We start from the raw sequence: 15,553 nt of genomic DNA, 5'->3' as shown, positions 1-15,553 counted from the left end.
CCCCCCACTCCACCCCCAAAAAAATTTAAGTTCGTTTTTAAAAAATATTTTCAATTTCAAAAATTATTTTTCTACCCTAGTAAAAATAAAAGATATTTCTCAAAAGAAATAATATTCATTCATAAATCAAACACTAAAAATCTTTTTCGGAAAATATTTTCTACTCACCAACCAAACATGAGAAAATAAGTAAAAATTCAACTTGTTTTTCAGGAAAACATTTTCTAGAAAAACATTTTCAATGAAAAACATTTTCCTTCATACCAAACACACCCATAGTTTGTACAATTGTACAATATATATATTTAAGGTAAGACCATATAGTTTGTACATTATATATATACTAGGTAGAGGTCGCACGGGTCCAACATTGGAAGATTTTTGTTAGTTGGATGTAGACACAGAAATGTATGAGCAGTCTAAATGCATACATGGAGACACACACACATATATATAGATAACTATCATAAATATGGTTGACAATTGTTTTGTTTGTTGTTATGGCTGTATTATTTACATTGGATATTTACAGCATACTATATTTACATAATGTTGCCCTTTTGGCCTCCAGATAAAAAGTACATGTGAAATAAAAGGGAAAATGAATTTAGTATAACTTTGAAGTGAATGGATTATTTAAGAACGAATTTAGTATAGTAAATGTGGAGCATTGTATCAACAACTCTGAAATATTTTAGTGAATGGATTATTTAAGAATTAAAGATAGCATGCAAGATCAAAGTATATTATAATAATATAATTTTGGGTTGTACCTGAGAATTTTGAAGAAGTTGGCACCATCAACATTAGAAGTGCTATCAACATTTGTAGTAGTTGAGTAGATAAAATGGTGGTGCCAACCATATTGCAAAAAAGTAGTACATACTTCACTGGTAACAAAAGGAGAAATTATCAATTGTTGGAGAAAGAGTGTGACAAATGAATGTAGTTTAGTTAATTAGAGTTAGATCAGGATTCTAATTAACAAGCGATATTTTGTGGTGTATTAAAAGAACATAAACGACTGGATGGTATTTGCATTTGATGGTAGTATGTATCAAGTAAAAATAAGTTGTGAAGAGAATACCTTTCAGTCTTCCTCTATCATGATCTGGTACAACTTGCATTTGCTGCTTTCTGGAGTTGCTGGTGCATGTGAGTGGCAATGGCTGATTGCTAGCAATATTGGTCCTCCCTCACTATTTACATGAGATTTCATTTAGAACTTGCTAGTTTTTCTTTTTCTTTTTATCAAACAAAAAGGCAAGTCTAATCTAACAAAATATACTTTCAAAAAACAATGTTAGGTGTACACTACATCTACCTCTAAAAAACTGTAGAATCAAAACGTGTCTGGTTAGATTAAACAAATTATTAACAAAATTTAACTCGCATACCTATAGAATGCATTAACTTTATAAGCATCATTAAAAGAAATGTCAAGTAAGGCAGCAACATTAACCTGAAATTGCTATCTTTCTGTCTATATGATCTTATAGACTCAAATTACTTTATATATGGATGTTTTATATCTAGCTAGTTGTATTTGACATTATGATGTTTGCGTAATCAACGACACAACTTCTGATGCAAGTGTCTACGATCGTGCAATAGTATAATAACCCAACCAAGGGTTGGACTTGGGGTCGAGTCCCAAGNACATTATGATGTTTGCGTAATCAACGACACAACTTCTGATGCAAGTGTCTACGATCGTGCAATAGTATAATAACCCAACCAAGGGTTGGAGTTGGGGTCGAGTCCCAAGGGAGTGGTTTCGAGAATTAATAGAAAAATAAAATTTAGTTCTAACTAGTCGTAGCTAAAGACATTAACGATTAAAAACATTGTAAGTTAAAGGGAGTGACAGAAAAGTGTCAAATATCGATGGAGGTTTGTCACAAGTAGTAAAAACAGTGAAAATAACAAGAAAATCAAGTATGGGAAAATATTCTTGGGGTGTGACCGCAATACAAGTTAATATAAATCGTTGGGTTCATGCTTTCAATAGGCAATTTGCAAGATAATAGTGACTAGGCTAAGCTTTAGATGGAAATAAGTTCTCTCTCGAGCAACTTACCTCGTTTCAAATGGGTTCCTCTCGGACACCCATTTGCCGCATGAAGGCCAGCCTACGCCTTACCCCACTCACTCTCTCGAGCTGAGTGTTAGGATATGGGACTAGGGCTCACCCTCTCGGGCTAAACCTCATGTCGACCCACTCCTTAAGCCATTAGTCTAGCGGTCTTGGTTTCACGACCTCTCTCTCGATCAAGCCGAAAACACATAGGTGGTTTTGTATTTGCAACTACAAACCCATTAAATTAAACCACAACCACTAGGTGAAATCACCATTAAAATACATCTAACCTATCAGCAAGTAAAACCCAACAATAATCTTAACTCATATTGGCTAAACACACCCCAAGAATGAGGGTTTTTAGCCACACATCAAGAAATAAGCAATTATACCAAAAATGATAGCAAAATCAAACAAGTATAATAAATTAAACCTTAATGTAAGCAAAGGAAGAAGAATAGAAAAGACCCACTTCCAATTTGGGGAAGATGAACTCCTTTCTTCAAGTCTCCCAAAAACCCTCTCTAAACTTGAGAGAAAAATACAAGAAACTAATATTCTAAGAATAAAAATTATACTAATGTTCGGATCTCTCAAAATAGCAGCTAAGGCTAGTATTTATAGTTTTCAGATTAATTGCTGCAACGGATCATTCGGCGAGGTTAGTGTGAATCGCCGATCGACTCGGTGATTCGCCCATCATCTGGTTCATCGCCTTTTCGTTCTTACCTTCAGCATCTTTGTGTTCTGGATCATTGGGCGGTATATTTCTGCTTCGCGAAACTGATCGGCGACGCGCCGACTACTCCTTTCATCGTCTTTTGATCCTCTTCCTTCAGGGCTTCGTGTACTGGAACAAAGGGAAAAGTACGTTCCTTCGGCGATTCGCCAAGTGTGTTTGGCGATGCTCAAGCTTCATTCTCTTCGTTCTCTTCAGCCTTTTTATTTCTTTTTGCGCCTAAGTGTCCATGCTTCCATTAAAACTTCAAATACCCGAAACTTAAGCGTTTTCGTGAGATATTGAGATAAAATAAGCATTTGAGGACACAATTTCTATTAAAATAAAACCCTAAATGAGTCCAATCCGAGGACTCATCAACACTCCCAACTTAAACTTTTGCTTGTCCTCAAGTAAAGCTCAAGTTCAACAGTTCAAATAAGATGTCTCAAACAGTGCTACACAAGATTCAATCATGAACATACACAACAAAACTCAAACTACTCATGCTAAGATCAATTGTGTCCTCAAAGATTCAAGTTGTGACACACCATTATCAAAGATTCTCATGCTCGCAATACTTGCTTCAAATGCAAGTGCAAGCTCAACAAAAGTGTCTAAATGCCCTCACACAAATGATGATTCCATATTCACACACAAAGGTTAACCATTTTAAGATCAGGAATCAGATGCAATACTCACACTCAAAAAGAGGAACACAATGCATGCTTTCACCCATAGGTTTACCCTTATTTTCCAATCAACCTTCGGTTCGGCTCACTCAAGATCAAAAAAGGTTTTTTCAAGGCTTGTAATGGGGCTGAGTGCAAATGTATGGTCATTTAGGCTCAATGACTTTCATCCTCATGAGATGTGGTGCTCTCAACACATTCTTTTCTTCCTTCATCAATTTTTCTTCTAGTGCTTTAGAAGTCATCCTATTATTGACTCTCCATGTATTGCTTGGAAACCCAATTTCTTTCGTACTTTTATTTTACCACTTTTATTTTTTTTATTTTTTTTATTTTTATATGGAGGGTTTCCATTTTGTTTTGCAATACCATGGGTTAAGAGAGACTTCTTCAAGCACTTCTTGATTTCTTCTTTTCCCTTTATACCACACCCCCAACTTAGGCTTTTGGTCTAAGTTGGCTATTCACTAAACACATCTCAAGAGGATTATAGGTAGTGGATGAAGAAAAGTCTAAGTTTCATCAAGTTTCTTCCAAAGAAGGATAGGCTCAAAGGGTGCTCAAGAGAGGTTTACACACTCACAAAGGAGATCACAAGAGAGGTATATGTCAAATTGGCTCACACTATTTGAAAGCTACCTAAGATCATCTCAAGAGCAAGCCTTACTTAATCAATTGGACTACCGGGGCAAATTCTAAGTGTATTTATGCATGGTTCAAGGTAAGCTCATCACACAAGACATCAACACTAAAGTTAAACAAGACTCCACACTTTCGCTAGTGTGCAATGATAATCACAAGAGAATCAATTTGATACATGGCAAATCACAACGAGATGCAAAGAGTTCACATATTGGCTATGCAACTTCATTTGGTCTCATGGTAGCCGCACATTCATGTTTGTTCAATTGAGAGCACTATTCAAGTCATCGGTATTTGAGCGAAATTGAGACTCGAATTTGTATAAGAACAACCACCAATTTTGCAAATATTACCGAATAATAATTAATAATGCATGTGATCCCATCGACTCAGAGACTCATCAAGGATTTAACAATATCAACATCATGCAAATGAGTACAATTTTTTTATAAATCGAATGCGGGGTTCGAGTTACCAACCTTTTATGCCAAATAAAATGCTACTGAGATGCTAGGCAGCAATGTAACCCAATTCCGCGCATAATTCGACAACTAAAATACTTTAAAAATGCAAGAAATATAAAGCTGGAGTGCAGGTGTGAGTTGGATAGGATGAAGAAGTGAGAGAAAGTGAATGAAATAGAACTTTTAAACCTGTGGCTTGCAGAAACCATCCAGTTGCCGCCCATTCGGCGATGTGTATCAAGTTCGCCCATTCACTCGGCGAAGCGCTGAGTGTCTTCGCCAATTGTAACAGGAGCTGCAACTTATGTGAGGATCCTAACAGCGGATAAGATCGGGATCGCCGACCTGGTTGGTGATTCGCCAATAATTTCCTGGGCTCGCTGACTTATACAGACTCCAATGTAAAATTATCTTGAGTCCAACAATGGTCTGGGTCGGGGTCACCGACCTTTTCGGCAAAACAGATCGGCGACGCACCGACTACTCCTTTCATCGCCTTTTGATCCTCTTCCTTCAGGGCTTCGCGTACTGGAATAAAGGGCGAAGTATGTCCCTTCGGTGATTCGCTGAGTGTGTTTGGCGATGCTCAGGCTTCAATTTCTTCGTTCTCTTCAGCCGTTTTGTTTCTTTTTGCGCCTAAGTGTCCATACTTTCATTAAAACTTCAAATACCTGAAACTTAAGCATTTTCATCAGATATTGAGATAAAATAAGCATTTAAGGACACTATTTCTATTAAAATAAAGCCCTAAATGAGTCCAATCTGAGGACTCATCACATTACCATGACAAAGTTACTGTTGGACCAATATCTGAAAACTCAAAAGATCATCAATAAAAAGCTTCTTCATATCGAGAACTATAAATCATAGATTATTATTTTGTAAATTCATTTCTGAAAAGACTTATGAGTTGGGCAAAGGACTTTGATACAGGCTTTACCAGATTTGTTCAATATATGTAGCATGTCCAATATTACGTACAGTGGCCGAGTTTGGATATAACAGAAGTAGGATATACAATTCTGAAGATAGCTGAGTAACTGGGAGGTGGGTAGATTTTGTTGAGCTAATGCAAGTGCTTGAAGAATTTAAAAGAACTATTACAGAGAATTGGGCTTCAATGATCCCTAGATGTAAAGGGGTTGTTGAACCCTTCTACTTCTAAGCAATTAGAAAAGCGTCGAATTAAAAGTAAGTGAATGAAGTCAGATAACAGCCAACAAAAAGCAAACTAAAAATGGCATGCTACATATATGTTTGACTACAAGATGATCTGTATGATACGTGAATGATTATTTGTAGTTTAATAGCAAATACCTTTTCATCTTGTAATACCATCAATTGATATTTCTTGTGTCCCTCTTTCTTGGTTAGGGGATGGCCTTTATCTACCACATGGACTTGATAAGTCCACTCATTTGTACGTGCTCATGGTGATTTTGTTGATAGTAAATCTTTCTGTCATGTCTGGAAACTGAGCTTAAAATATGTTAATACAGAAACATTAGCGTACATCATTAACAGAGGATGAATGACATGAAGTAGAATTATATAACTAATTCTAGTAGATGTAGCTGGAGATTCTTAACTTCATGCTACAAATGAAAATAATTTCAAAACCTCAATGCAATAATGGGAAGAAATTATGGGGTTCCAGCCCCATTTTTATTAAAGTCTTAATTTGATACAACTACATACCAACTAAATCTTATCAAGATAACTACATAGTTGCAAAGTTTGAAACTTTGGTATTTTTATGATGTCATTGGTGACATCATTAGGAGTAGATTTATCCTATAAATAGAGAGCCCTTGCTCATTTAAAAAACACACCAATTCAAAGAAAAAGATAAATATAGAGAGCTGTGAGGTTTCCATAGACTATACAAGAAAAATAGTCTGTGAAAAAACATAGAGTGTGAGCGATATTTTAGTAAGGTGGAAATTAAAAAAAGTGTTATTCCTTTTGAGTGTGTAGTAGTCACTTTGAGTATTGTATTCGTGACTACACAGTGTAAAATTCCTTACAATAGTGATATCAATTGCTCCTTTTAGCCCGTGGTTTTTCCCCTTATTTAGAAGGGTTTCCACGTAAAATTATTGGTGTCATTATTTTTCCATTTTATTTCCATTACTTTTACCATATATAGTTTTGTGCTTGTCCGCGTTTTCCCAAAAAATTGGTATCAGAGCCAAGGTTTTATCTAAGTATGCTATGTGGTTGCAGCACAGTCTGAACTTCCACATCAGAAAAGATTTACTTTGGTTTGCAATAACTATTTTTTTTGGGGAAAACGATGGAAGCCAACACAAGTAGAATGGTTACTTTGAATGATGTTAATTATGCCATTTAGAAGGGGAAAATGGAAGATCTGCTTTATGTCAAGAATTTTTATCAACAAGTCTTTACCACTGTAAAGCCTAATAATAAAACATATGAAGAGTGGAATCTGTTACACAAACATGTTTGTTGATTCATTAGGCAATGGGTTGACGATAATGTGTTGAACCATATTTCTGGGGAGACACATGCTCGAACCCTATGGGAGCATCTTGAAAGTTTGTATGCTCGGAAGACTGGCAACAACAAAATGTTCTTAATAGAGCAGGTGTTGAGTTTAAAGTATCATGATGGTTCTTCGATGACAGACCATCTGAATAATTTTCAGGGGTTCATGAACTAATTATCTGCTATGGGCATCAAATTTGATAAAGAAATTCAAGACTTGCTTCTACTTGGTTCCTTATCAGACTCTTGGGAAACATTTAGAACTTCATTGTCAAATTCTGCTCCGGATAGTGTGATCTCAATGGATTCCGCCAAGAGTAGTGTCTTGAACGAAGAGATGAGAAGAAAAACTCAAGGTTCTTCTTTGTCGGATGTCCTGATAACTGGCTCCAAGGGGAGAAACAAAACTCGTAGTTCTCAAAATAGAGAACAAAATAGGAGAAAATCTAGAGGCAAACTTAAGGATATTGAGTGCTATCATTGTAGCATGAAAGGGCACACAAAGAAGTTCTGCAAGAAGTTGAAGAGGGAGAACAAAAACAAAGAGGAAACTAAAGAAGATGGAGATAAAAATTGCTTAGCCACCGTCACCACCGAAGATCTTGTTACCGTCCTTGATGTGGATATGATAAATATTGCTTGTGATGAGTCAAGCTGGGTTGTGGACACTAGTGCCGCATCTCATGTGATATCAATGAAGGATTTTTTCTCTTCCTATACTTCTGGTGATTTTGGAACCTTGAGTATGGGTAATGAGACTGTTTCTTGGGTGGTTGATATTGGTAAAATTTGTTTGGAGACTAGTGTTGGAACTAAACTAATTTTGAACACTGTGAAACATGCTCCTGATGTTCGTCTGCACCTGATTTCTGTTGGTGTTTTAGATGATGAAGGATATATTAATGCCAATAGTGATGGAAAATGGAAGCTCATTAAGGGTTCTTTAGTTGTGGCTCGTGGTAATAAACATCGTGGTCTATACTGGACTACGACTTCTGCTTGTGTTGATATGGTAAATGCGGTTGAGAGCGATGACTCTTCAACATTATGGCACAAGAGGCTTAGCCACATCAACTAAAAAGGACTTAATGTTCTAGCCAAGAAGAAATTATTGTCAAATTTCAAAAGTGCTAAATTAGAAAAATGTGAGCACTGCTTGGCTAGTAAACAAAATAGAGTTTCATTTAAGTCTTGTCGTCCTTCAAGAAAGACAGAGTTGCTTGAATTGGTGCACTCTGATTTATGCGGTCCAATGAAGACAATGACATTGGGTGGTGTACTCTACTTTGTCACTTTTATTGATGACTGCTCGAGAAAACTTTGGGTCTATGTCTAGAAGACTAAAGACCAAGAATTAGGTCTTTTCAAGCAGTTTCAGGCTTCAGTTGAAAGAGAAACTGAAATGTATTTGTACTGATAATGGTGGTGAATATTGTGGACCATTTGACGAATACTGCAAACATCAAGGTATTAGACACCAGAAGACTCCTTGGCTAAATGATTTGGCTTAGAGGATGAACAGGATCTTGATGGAAAGAGTTAGATGTTTGCTTTCTGAAGCAAAGTTGCCTAACTCATTTTGAGGTGAGGCTTTATTGATCGTTGCACATGTTATTAATCAATCTCCTGCTGTTGCTTTGCAAAGTGATGTACCAAATAGTGTTTGGTATGGAAATGATGTTTCCTATGACCATTTGAAAGTATTTGGCTGCAAAGCTTTTGTACATGTGCCGAAAGATGAGAGGTCAAAGTTAGATGCCAAGACAAGGTAGTGCATCTTCATTGGACATGACCTTGATGAATTTGGTTACAGACTATATGATTCAATTGAGAAGAAACTCGTGATAATATTTTCATGGAGAATCAAACAAATAAAGATATTGACAAAGCAGAGAAGCTAAAATCTTCAAGTTTTGATGGCATAATTCATCTAGATGAAGTTCCTCACGCAAGTATACATGATGTTGTTGGGCTTGATGATCATGGTGACGCCCATAATTATGTATCGAATCAACATGTTGATGTTGATAATAACAATGATATTGTTATTGATGATCCTCCTGCTCATGAAGTTGTGGACGAATCAAATATTCCGCTTAGGAGGTCCACAAGACATCGGGTTCCTTCCTCTCGTTATTCACCCAATGAGTATGTGTTACTCACTGACGGGGTAGAACCTGAATGTTATGAGGAGGCCATGGAAGATGAGCACAAGGATCGATGGATTAAAGCCATGCAAGATGAGATGAAGTTCAGAACCACACTTATGAGTTGGTAAAACTGCCCAAGGGCATGAGAGCTTTGAAGAACAAGTGGGTGTTCAAAGTTAAAGTTGAAGAACACAACTTGAAGCCCAGGTATAAAGCTAGATTGGTTGTTAAGGGATTTGGTCAAAGAAAGGGTATTGACTTTGACGAAATATTTTCTCCTGTTGTGAAAATGTCCTCAATTCGTACAGTTCTAGGTTTGGCTGCTAGTCTTAATTTAGAGATTGAGCAGATGGATGTGAAGACGGCTTTCCTTCACGGTGAACTAGAAGAAGAAATTTATATGGAACAACCCGAGGCCTTCAAAGTAGAAGGTAAAGAAAATTTGGTGTGCAAACTCAAAAAAAGTCTTTATGGCTTAAAGCAAGCTCCTAGGCAGTGGTACAAGAAGTTTGAATCTGTTATAGGGGAGCTAGGCTATAGGAAGACTTCTTCAGATTATTGTGTATTTTTACAAAAATTTCCTGACAATGATTTTATCACCCTCTTGTTGTATGTGGATGATATGCTAATTATGGGCAAGAATACTTCCAAGATTGATGACTTGAAGAAAAAGTTGCGTAAGTCTTTTGCTATGAAAGACTTGGGTCATGCCAAGCAAATTTTGGGCATGAGAATTACTCGTCTCAGAGATGAAAGGAAGATTTATTTGTCACAGAAGAAGTACATTGAACGTATACTAGAGAGCTTCAATATGAAGAATGCTAAGCCTATTAGCACACCTCTTGCTGGTCATATGAAGTTGAGCTAGGAGATGTGTCCTACAACTAGGGAGGAAAAAGAGAGCATGACCAAAGTTCCATAATCCTCCATCGTCAAAAGTCTAATGTATGCAATGGTATGCACTAGACCTGATATTGCTCACGCAGTTGGTGTTGTCAGAAGATTTCTCGACAATCCGGGAAAAGAGCATTGGAAAGTTGTGAAGTGGATACTCAGGTATCTTAGAGGAAGCTCAGATGAATGCTTGTGTTTTGGAGCATCAGATCCAATCTTAAAAGGCTATACGGATGCTGATATGGCAGGTGTCCTTGATAACAAAAAATCCACTACTGGATATTTGTTTACATTTTCAGGGAGAGCTATATCATGGTAGTCGAAGTTCCAGAAGTGTGTTGCACTATCTACAACTGAAGCTGAGTATATTGCGGCTACTGAAGCCGGCAAAGAGATGATATGGCTAAAGCGATTTCTTCAAGAGCTTGGTTTGCATCAGATAGAGGATATTGTCTATTGTGACAACCATAGTTCAATAGACTTGAGTAAGAACTCCATATAACATGCAAGAACAAAACATATCGATGTCAGATATCATTGGATTCGTGAGAAAGTAGAGAGTGAATCATTTCACGTAAAAAAGATCCACATAAGTGTAAATCCTGCAGATATGCTGACCAAGACGTTACCGAAAGACAAGTTCAAGTTATGCAAAGAACTTGTAGGTATGAGCTCTCTCTAAAGAATATGAAGATACCTCCTTCAAGTGAATGAGACTGGATGGGGGAGATTTATGGGGTTCCAACCCCATTTTTATTAAAGTCTTAATTTGGTACAACTACATACCAACTAAATCTTATCAAGATAACTACATAGTTGTAGAGTTTGAAACTTTGGTATTTTTATGATGTCATTAGTGACATCATTAGGAGTAGATTTCTCCTATAAATAGAGAGCCCTTGATCATTTCAAAAACACACCAATTCATAGAGAAAGAAAAATATAGTGAGCTGTGAGGTTTCCATAGACTATACAAGAAAAATAATCTATGAAGAAAAAATATAGTGTGTGCAATATTTTAGTATGGTGAAAATCAAAAGAGTGTTATTCCTTTTGAGTGTGTAGTAGTCACTTTTAGTATTGTATTCGTGACTACACAGTGTAAAATTCCTTACTATAGTGATATCAATTGTTCCTCTTGGCCCATGGTTTTTTCCCTTATTTAGAAGTGTTTCCACGTAAAATTCTTGGTGTCATTATTTTCCTATTTTATTTCCATTACTTTTATGCATATATATTTTTGTGATTGTCCGCGTTTTCCCAACATAAACTCTATGCTAAACACACACAAAAAAGGCGAGACAACAAAAAAAAAATTGAAACTTTAAATTATTAACAACAAAAAATTATCAAAATAAAAGACAAATATGGATGACACCGAGATGAGATGTTATCGACAGAAGATAAAAAGCTAACAACTTTATTTCAAATTCAGCTACCTAATAAATGCTAATACAAAACATAAATAACAAAAATCTCAGAAAATTTTGGAGCAAAGTCATATATAGCCAAAAGCGACAACCCCAAAAACTTCAAAAACTCAAAATTTTGAGATATATTCTCAGCCACTCACTCAGAATAAAAAAATACGGAAGAACAAAAGAAAATTTGAAGCTGCAAATTATTAGGGTCTACTAAGCAAAAAAAAAGATTGAATAAGAACATCAAAGCATATCAACTAACAACTTTAGAAAATTTTGGTAGATTTGGGATAAAGTTACAGAAAACCATATCGGCCAACAACTTTAGGAAATTTTGTAGATATAGAGCGAAACTATAGTTAAAAGTGACCGTCGGAGAAATTTCAAAAACTCAAAATTACTTTCTCAAATTACTACATGCAAGAAAACAAAACAAAAATCTGAAATAGAAATAACCGAGGAGAGAGTATCCTCGCTAGGGGTAGGTGTTCCTAAATTCTCCTATTTTCACAAGGTACAATCTCCAATGGAAGTTAGGATTTTTACTCAATCTCATGGGTTCCTTTCAATTGGTAAAGATGTTACTAGTACAAAATCACACATATTCCAAAATTGACTTGGAACCTTTCGTAGGTATCCCTTTTTCTCAATTGTGAAAGTCCCCTTAATTCCATCGGCTTCTCTTGCATTGCACCTGTGAAATGTAGGCCCACTCATGCTACATGCAAATGCATCAATAACCTCGTATTAGTATTGCCAAGTGAAGCTTGCGCTTGTACTTGGGAAATGCAGTTGCACTTCTGCCAAATACATGTGCAAGTTTCCAGTTGTCTCTTCTCTCAAGTGAATTGAACTTGCGAAACACAGGCGCACTTCTTCCAGGCACCAGTTCTTTGAAATCTTGTCTAGTGATTTTTCTGTTCTCATCTTTCATTTTTCTCATATTTCAAGGAATTCATGCTCATAAGAGAACAAGGGTCAGAAATCCCTTCAATTATCATAAAAACATAACAATAATTCATGCTAAAGATTCAAAAATAAATTATTGTTTGTCCTCAAGCAAAGTACTCACGTAGCAAAGGACTGACTAAGTGATAAACACTCACTATTCCCCACTTTCAGGGCATAGATGGTCGTACGTAAAATAATACTCAACTTTAAAAGTCAGGGTTGAACAACAAGAATTGACAGTTGGGATCACTCTCGAATTGATTTTTCAACCAAAAATAAACTAGCAAATTGTACTTTCTAAACCCATGTATACAAAATGGGGGTGGTGGGGGATTAGGGAACTACTAGAAATTCTCAATATCAAGTATCAAAAGAAAGAAACAACACATATACAATCTACCAATTTTGGAAATAACTAGGGGAGTGTGCATTGCAATGGGGTTTTGACACAATAGGTAAATATTAGTCACAATCAAATCTATTGATATATAGATAGTGTTTGGTTTAGGCTACATTCAATATTCTTTCTATCTATCCAACGTATATCTCTTGGATTTTCTCGAACTTCAATACCATTACCAATAAAATAACAAGCATTGCTTGAGTAGATAAACTATCCCTAGATTATATCACTAAATGGAAAATTAATCGGATTATCCTATTTCTAGCTCAAATCCATAGGCTAATTTCACCAAGTCCTCACTATGGAGTCTTACCTAATTCCATTTTACTTTCTCAATCCAAAAGAGTGTTAGACAACTCAATCAATGTTTGCGACTATTGATTTTGGATAAAAACTTTAAGACAACAATAGATTAATGTATAACAATCAATTTTAGAACTAACTAATTAATACCCATAGGATTTTCACATTAGATTTAGCTACTCATAATCGAGGAAATAGAGAGTATACTCATGTAGAAACACTCAATTTCAAGAAAAATTGATTAACAAATTTGAGATCCAAAACTTAGAAGAATGAAAATCTAAGTTTTCTTCCTTAGAAAGTAAGGAAGGTTCTTAGATAATTTCAATCACTACAATGTTATTCAAAAAGTTTCTTACTCTTAATGATTGTCAATTAGGAAAAAGATTAAGGTACATAATTACAAAAAATTCTATTCTATCCAAAAGAATCACTTTAGCCTCTAGGTATGTTTTTACCTTTGAGATTCTACTCCTCAACTTGCATTGGACCGGTGGAACGCCGGTCTAAGAATGTTCAACATCAATCACATCGTCGCTTCAACCTTTTGTTTCTTTAGCAACACCTCCGCTGGAATTGCGGAATGCCGATAAAAAATTATGCAACACTAATGAGTCGTAGGTACTTAGGACATTTTTTTCCAGCCAAGCCAACGTATAACCGACGAGACGCTAACTAGGTCTTGTAGGATGTCAGTTCTTTTGCCGGTGTGCATTAGTAATTTTAAGCTCTAAATCCTTCAAACTTGACTTTTCCAAGAAATGCCTGCATACAAGAGAACTATGGCCTAAAACCCCCTCAATTAAGATTAAAATATAACAATAATTCATGAATTTGAGTGTAATGAGTTGATTGAATACCAATTCATCAGATCCCCAAATTTGAACTATTGTTTATCCTAAAGCAAAACACACTAAGAATTAAATTTGTATTCATCTACACCCAAGATAGGATTTGCACAATAACAAAAATAAAAGACTTAAAACAAAATACTCTATATAGAAACACAACTCACAATTGATTCCACTATCAATCACTAGGCAAATATTTTTCTCTTTCTTTCAAAATCTTTCATTCAAATCACTTTGAAGTACAAATTTGGGACGATTTTTTTCATTCAAACACAATTTCAAAGCATCTAAGTGTAACACCTTGGTCTTAGAAATAAATTTTTTTAGAAAGAACTAATTTGGAAAGAGCTAATTTGAGATTTGTTCGATTTAAGCTTAAGTTGTGAGTTTTGGGTCAACTTCAAATGACCATAACTTTCAGGATGGGTTGGGTGGACCATAAAATATCAAATGAATGGTCTTTGAATCCTCTTTCCAACACCACCGAGATTGCTAGTTTTGAGTTCAGATGAGGGAGATATGCCCGTTTGAAGTCAGCTTGTCCAGTTAAGGAAAGTTTCTCAAATTAATAAGGGGTATTTTGGTCTTTTCCTTACCCCATCAGCTTTAAACATTTTTAGTAATTTTTTAGGGGTCTAAACTGATTTGGGTCAGATTTCACAATTCAAAATCATGCTTAGGGTTTTGAGAGGAGTTCAAGAGGAGAAAAAGGGAGAGGTTCAAGGCATTCGTCAAGATTCTTAAGATTTGTCGAGAAATTTCGCCAAGGGTTTGCTCCCTAAGAGGTATGTAAGCTTTCATAGTGTTGGGTTCGTTCACCCACACACCAATTATGTGATTTAAATCCGTAATTTCGTTCTTGAGGTAGAATGATTAGAGTTCTTGATGAGTTTCTTGAAGTTTTGTTCTTAAATCGTTAATGATGAGTTTGATGAGTTTTTGAGATGAATGTTAGGAGTTTGAGGGTTGTTTCTGAGTAGATTTTGTGTACTTATGTTGGCTATTCGAATCTAAGTGATTTTGGAAGAAACCTTTCGATTCTAGGCGAATTAGGGCCAAAATTGAAGAAGAAAATTCATCGAAATATTCTGGGAAGGGGATGGGGCGGCGCACCATAGATGTGCCTAGAGGGTTGGGGTGGGGCGAGTAGTGCGCCGCCAGTGAGTCTTCTGAAGTTCAAGGGATGGTTCCCCGTGCCAGCTGTGTGCCAGGGTCACCTGCCCCCGTCCTTTTTCCGTCGTTTGTCCCGTCTGAGTTATTTTATAGTGTACTTTCACTCCTTTCTGATTCTAACTACTCTAAACTACATCTAAAAATTGAGAAATCCTTCATTATATGAATCATAACCCTTGAATTCATAATTTAAATTCAAGGTAGAGTTAAGAGTAAAGTCTTGCGAGTTCTTTCGAGTCATTTTGAGAAGCCTTTTATAATTTTTTAAAACTTGTTTTAAGACTTGAGTACGTGAGTATGAGG

The sequence above is a fragment of the Solanum stenotomum genome, chromosome 8 (genome assembly GCF_019186545.1).
Source record: "Solanum stenotomum isolate F172 chromosome 8, ASM1918654v1, whole genome shotgun sequence".
Taxonomy (NCBI): Eukaryota; Viridiplantae; Streptophyta; class Magnoliopsida; order Solanales; family Solanaceae; genus Solanum; species Solanum stenotomum.
The sequence above is the reverse complement of the archived record's forward strand: the minus strand, read 5'-3'. Positions refer to the sequence as shown.